General features: G+C 33.5%; 1 long non-coding RNA gene across 4 annotated transcripts; it reads right to left on the minus strand.

The window, feature by feature from the left end:
• Nucleotides 1-1,011: 1,011 nt before the first annotated feature.
• Nucleotides 1,012-2,437, minus strand: LOC120085347. 4 transcript variants are annotated; one of them, XR_005483888.1, is made up of 4 exons: nt 2,202-2,437; nt 2,060-2,115; nt 1,482-1,964; nt 1,012-1,390 (listed from the first exon to the last, which is right to left on the minus strand). It is a non-coding gene; the product is annotated as an uncharacterized LOC120085347 (long non-coding RNA). The 4 variants fall into 4 exon arrangements; XR_005483887.1 differs by having other exon boundaries at nt 1,482-2,115; XR_005483889.1 differs by having other exon boundaries at nt 1,482-1,760; nt 1,894-2,437.
• Nucleotides 2,438-7,193: the final 4,756 nt, after the last annotated feature.

Consider the following 7,193-nt stretch of genomic DNA (forward strand, 5'->3'; position numbering starts at 1 on the left):
CAAATAATTAGAATTATTGTGGTTTTCTTTAAATGACCTCCCTAATTTTACAATTTTTTTCTTGAAGTTTCTACTTTAATTTATTTTGAGGTTTAAATAGCGAATTGCAGAAGATTATTTTGTATGATTTGTAAATTCCGAGCATTTAAAATAAATTGGAGTAATTGAGGACAAACACGATCTAATTGAACAAAATTTAAAGATTTCAAGTCAAAAAGTCAAAAAGTGGTGTTGCAGTGATTGAACCCTAGAATATATCGTTGATATGTTATAAACAGTTCAACACCCAAAATGCACCCAAGAAAACCAATAAACAAGAGGCCACATCATCTCGATGTTGCTCTAACTGCCAAATGACTAGTTTAGGCTAACAATGAAACAAACTCAGTAAAGACAACTTATTTCAAGTGTTGAGAAAAAGTGCTAAAGAACATAGGTGAGGCTTCCATCCAAGTTAGAGTATCCACATATTAAGAAGAAAAAAAAGAGTTTAAGCTCATGATATTAAAGAAAAGAAAACTAGAAAAGTAAAGGACAAAGCTTGTAGATTCTCTAGTACAAAAATTGGATTACTTGACGTTTTTTCAATGTTTGACGCTAATAAAAAGTATCGTCTACTTGACTGTCAAGTATAATGTCATAACTTGATACTAAGAGAAATCATTCTTGACACAATTTTCGTATCAAGAAATATGATACACTTGACACTAATGACATGTCAAGTGTATTAATTCTTGACACTTATTATTATGATTACTCTCGACATTTTTTATTTGTCAAATATATTTTTATCTTGATACGAAATAATGGTCAAGTAATCTAATTCTTGACACATTTCCAATGTCATCTATGCTTTTTTTTTCTTCAAATTAAACATTCAAATTTAATTTCCATTTCTCATTTCTTGTATTACATTTGTTCTAATAAGACAATTTCATCAACTAAACAGTTGCACATATATTTTAGATCTACATATCAGCCCAATATATCCAATGTAACAATTGAGAATACTGAAATAAACAATTCCATTCTTCTATTACTCATGTCTATATGAACGATTCCAAAATTTACAAGACGGATCGTACAACAGTATATACTCTATCAACCCACCCCAATATATGATAATTCCAAAATTGTAAGACCAATCTATATGTGCTATGTATTCCAAAAATCACAAGACTAAAATTCTATCCTCCACCACACATTTCTTTGAAGTATATAACCTATAATGGCTGAACAAAACATTTACACAAAAAAAGTTTTTGGCATTCCCATGTAGCCACATAAAAAATTTATAGGAAGTTCACCAGATATAACGACCTAAATATTCAGTCCATTCCATGCGTACTTCATCGAATTCAAGTTGCGAGCACGAGCTCCTCGTATCAATCTATAAAACATAGAAAGTGAGATATACATATTTATTTACTATTTGCACTATCTATAATGTTACAATATATATAAGTAGTTTAAAGACATACCACATCTGTTATAATATTCTTCTCTTTAGTCACGATTTCTCGCATATATCTCATAACGTAATACCCACATTTGACAGTTCCCACTTGTAAAGGACACTACAAAACAAAGCCAATAATTAATACACATATCATACAGATGCATTAAATAATCATCATTCGATGTCACTTCAAAACTACAACAAAGTAATCCAACCTACGAAAAGTTCAATAATAATGGTTACAAAACGCAAATTTCAGCAACTATGTAACAATTCCAAAAGAGTTTCAAGGCTTCAATACCTATCAAAACGTCAAAACATCGTTAACTTTGCTTTCAATCCCTTGAAATCTTTGAATTGAACATCAAAAATTGAAAATAACTCAATTATTTGACTAATACTTCAATGGATAACAAAGAACTATTAATACTAACCTCCAAACTTACCAAAACCTTAGAAAGATCGATCTCAAACCTATTGGACAGCTACTCAACTCTTTCCAACACTTCAAAAATCATAGAACACAAATCAAAAATCACTTTTAACTTTTAAGCCCAAGTCCAACAGATCAATCATTCTAAACTTACCAACACGACTTACCCAAAAATTATGCTAAAATCCAAATTCGCTATATTACTTCACCAATGGACTCCAACCTATGCATAAGTCACAATTAAAGCTCACATAACCAATTTCTAGCAATAACAATCAACCAAAAAGGGTTTCAAAACCTTCTACTCACTAAAATCCTTCGAAACAACTTCGAATCTGCTGAAAAATAACTTATGACACACCAAAACAACCTTCGACTCGCTGGACAGTATCTCAAAACCTTCAAACCTCCAAATATAGCATCCAACCATAATGGGTAAATTAAAATCCAAACAAAAATCAAGTGGGTAATCAAAATTAACCAAAAAAACCAAAAAAAAAAAAAAAAAAAAAATCATGAATTCTCTTTACCCACGTAGATCCCCCACGTCATTTGGAAGTTTTGGATGCGGGCGACTGGCGAAACAAGTATAACGATGGCTGGATGTCAGATATGGCGGGTCTGAGACGAATAACGATGACTGATGTGAACGGACTTGGTGGTGGAACTAATGAAGGCAGCTCGACGGACTTACCTGCGACGCTGATTTGATCAGTGAAGAAGGTGTTAGACGACCGTTGGATGCAAGCGCTGGAGGGATGCGGCGAAGAAACTGACGGCGATGGAACTGGGGCGTCCCTTTGCGTGATGGAAGCTACCGTCGACGAAACTGACGGCGCAGATTTGACGATTGTCGACAGCAGCGAAGGCAGTGAGCGGCGTGAAGGGCAGGCGGCGGACGAAGAAGATGAAGATTTGGGGGGGGGGGGGGGGGGAGGTCTTCGACGGCATAAGGATGAACAAGAGAGGGAGAGGAAAACAAAAAGAAAAGGAAAAAAAAATATATATATATATAATATAATATAATAACATATTATACTAGGGCATTTAACTTTAAAATAATAATTTTGGTAAGAGGAAAACCAAATTTGAGAGAGAAATGAAAATGGGGGAAGGAGGAGAAAAAAATAATGATTAAAAAAATATTATTTTATAGTTCACTTGACACGAAAAATATGTCAAGTAAAAGCTTCTTATATGACACGAAAAACGTGTCGAGTAAGACCTTATATTACTTGACACGAAAAACGTGTCAAGTAATGGATCACATGAAAATATCCAAAACATTCCGTCAATCTCCGCTTTTTTAACTCTTTTACTTGACATTCTCTTTCCTAAAAAGGCATTACTTGACTTTTTTTTTCAAAGAAACGTCAAATAATTCAAAACTACACGTGTAAAGTAATGTAGATTTTGTAGTAGTGATTTAAAAACCAAATTCATTATGCAAAAGAATGATCTTGACTTTTGAAATGAGAAATTTACAAATGCATTGATAAGCATACATGGTTGTGCCCTTAGCAATAGTTCGAAAAATTGGATACACCTTGTCCATCTCTCCCTACTTCATATGCTACTCTCATAAATGTCAAGAATTAATCCACTTGACATATCATGAATGTCAAGTGTGTTATTTTTTTTTTTGACATGGAAATTGTATCAAGAAATATTTGTCTTAATGTTTTTTCGAAATCAAGGTATCACGTTATACTTGACAATCAAATACTCGCCGTTTTTATAAGCATTGAGTATACCCTTTACTTGATATTAGAAAAACGTCATGTAATCCAATTTCTGTAGTAGTGATTCTACTTTTAATAGAGATCTCTTCATTCTCTTTCTCTAAATTTCATTGAAGCAATGTATATATATCTATACTCTTTTTGGTTATATTATTTCTTCTTCTTTGAAAACATATCTACTTAAATCTTCTTCTTTAGACTTTTTCTTGTGTATGTGTCGTTATTGGATATTATACTTCTTTTTGGGTGGTTTGATCATCCTTTTGGTGTTCTAGTTGGTGTGTTTGTCCTCTCGGGGCTTGGAACCAAATTTTGGATTATTTTATTTAGTTACTTTGCCTATACAATGACGTAGTTCTATCAAATCTTTTTGTATAGTCTCTCTTAGTATTTTAGTTAGATTATTTTTTTATCGAAATTTCACTAAGTATCATGGCTGGTAAATTTATAATTATCCAATTTTAATATTTACCAACGGAAATAGTATAATTAGAAGTATTTAAACATAAGAGGTTATATTAAAACTATTTAAATAATATGGGCTAGCTAGAAAAACACCCAAATATTTGAGAAAAGAAAACTTTCAAATATTAGAGTCTTTGTTTCAAATAACTCGTGGAAATAATGGCTTTTAAACAAAACCAATCGTTATATAAGTACCTTTGAAAAATTAATAATTTAAGGTGTATTTCAATGATTTTAGATTATGAAACGTTTTTTTTTTTTTTTTTTAATAAAGAATCTTGGTAAATTAAGATTACTTTGGAAATTTGGATTGATTTGTGTAATTGTTATAAATATTTGAATTATATAGATATCCATATATTGCATATTGTCTTGAAATGTAATTTCTATTATCTTCTATCTATCTTTATCTTTCCACATCTTGTAAATTTTATATATAGTGGTCATTGAGACATTTTGGAGATACAATTGAATGCAAAGTACATTCATTTTGTACTTTCTCTTCTTCTTAACTTATTCCTTTTTTCCATCTTTTACAACACGTTATTAACACAAGTTTCATAGATTGGAATTACTTCACTAGCCAAAATTTTCTCCATATATTTTTTTTTGAGGTATTTAATATTGAAAGTTCAAAGATGGTGGGTTCAATGATTATGAGTATGGCTGCAAATTTGTTTCTAATTTTCTCATCTCATTATTCTATATTCTTGTTATAGGTAAAATTGGATAGAAGGGTAAGAAGTACATTTGGGGTGTGAAAAATCAAAGTTAAACATAGAAGGAAAAAAAGGAAAAATAAAGTGGTGTGGCCGAGCCCACACAACTATGCGACCCTAAGGAAACAACCTCGTTTCCTTGGGGGATTTAGCAGGGGCAATCTCTATTCTATATAGGAATAGGGATAGTGAAAAGCCGAATCAAAGAATACTATAAATAAGAGTGAAGAGCACATAAAGAAGAGGTAACTTAGAAGTTCTGATTTCTTCTACTCATCTAATTCTATTATCGACTTAGGCATCAGAGCCTTTTTTCTTTGTTTTACAGGTCATCTCTTCCCTGAATTACAAATTCACAGTTGTTGTCACGTGAAGGCCACGTATGTCTATCCTTGGCCAAAATGGCATCAACAGTTGGCATCGTCTAGGTATTTCTAATAATATTAAGTGTTATTCCTATTTTGGCAATCCTAAGGCAAACGGTCGAGAAACTCAACACCACTATTCCTTAGATGGAGATGAGTTAGATCAAGATCGACACCCAAGAAGAACAAGAGAATGGACGACCCCTTACCCTGGCTAGAGAATAGCCGAGCTGACGAGAAGATGGGGGCTCTCGAAGAAAGGATAGACAACCTAGACCAAAGTGTGGGTGTATTACTAGAAGCCATGAGGCAACAAGATCAAGACAAGAAAGAAGAACTAGTTTGTGACCCAGCAAAGGGAAATGCTCCAACAGTAGAAGAGACGGAAGATTCACATCCCCACTGCTCAAAACCAAAAGGCCACGTGGCTCAAGGTAAGAACGAGACGGTGAAGAAAAGAGGTGAGGGAGATAAGAATCTTCAAATCTTGAAAATTCGAGAAGGTAAAAAAAAGTAAGGTAGCCAGGACGGTAACTAGTGGTTCCGAGGTATAAAATCGGAAGTATGTAGGATGACCAGAGGTAAAGAAAGGACGAGCGACCGAGAACAAAGCCAAACTCCAAAAAGGGGCATTCGGACGAATAGTCTCTCAAACACAGATTTAAGAAGCTTTCTGGACAAAAAGGAGAGCCATAAAGTGCCAAAAAGGAGAAGTCATAGGGTCGAGCGTCGGAGGACGAGTAGTAGGACCAAAACTAAAATGGATGAGGTGTTGGATCTAGAGACTCTAATTGACCATGTCGACCCTATTGGGGTTGGTTCCTTAAATCTCGTAGGATCCTATAGTTTGTAATTGTAATATACAAACATTTTATTTATGTAATAAAATATGAAATATTTTATTTCAAAATTAGTTGCATTAACCACAAACCAATAAACTAAGATCCAAGTTTATATTGTAGTTTAAATATGTATGTAGAGATATATGGGTGGATCATGTTTAGTGATAACCTAGATGGTCTGTGGTAGATGGATAAGGCTGGATACCTTATCCTAGTGACACTACGAGTATGGTCCGCTTTGTAGATGTTACAATTGTTGTAAAGTGCTACAAATGATCTCATCCTGATAATTCATGTAGAGACATGTGAGCGGGGATATTCTATACAAAGAAGTTTATATAAGACTGGACCACGAAATGTTTAGTCTCATTATATAATGTCGTTCATAATAGAGACTTACATTTTACCACGATGACCATAGGTAACATGACCTGAATCTTGAATGAGTTGTGAACTTCTACCTATGAGGGCAGTCCTTTGGTCTGTATGGGTGAGAGTGACCAGATCACTGACTCAACAAGCCTACCATTTTGGGAATTCGTCTGATTGGGGAGCTGGGAACATAGCTACACAAGAAGAAATTCACTTCTTCCTCAATGTCGGGGCAAGTAGATAAATTGCTCCCTTAAGAGCTGATTCTAGGGCTTGAGCAATGTGATGCCACACCTTCTCCAGGCTCAAGAGGGGTTTAGTCATAGTTGGATTATAATCTATTGTTCATTAGAGGGATCAGTGATACTGAAGAACTTAGATGTAACTACAGGGGCAAAATGGTAATTTTGGCTCAGCTGTACTTACAACCATTTTGTGAAGGGTCATTGTACTATTGATTGGTTATATCAAATAGACAGAAATATATCTGTAATATGAAGAGTGCAGCTGCCGATCTTTAGTGGAGTTCCTGACAATTAATGGATAGCGAATAGTTTAATTAATTATTCACGTAACGTTGGAGCTTCAAGCTACAGGTCCATAAGGTTCCCTCAGTAGCTCAATAGGAATTAATGAGAATCAGTTTTTGGATTAATTTGAATTGTTTAAATTAATTGAGGGAAATAATTATATATGATATAATTAAGTTAAATTAATTATATGTGATGTAATTGTGATAATGTATTTGATACATTATAATACAAATTTTATTTGATAGAAAATAAATATTTGAATA

Source organism: Benincasa hispida, chromosome 9 (genome assembly GCF_009727055.1).
Source record: "Benincasa hispida cultivar B227 chromosome 9, ASM972705v1, whole genome shotgun sequence".
Lineage (NCBI taxonomy): Eukaryota > Viridiplantae > Streptophyta > Magnoliopsida > Cucurbitales > Cucurbitaceae > Benincasa > Benincasa hispida.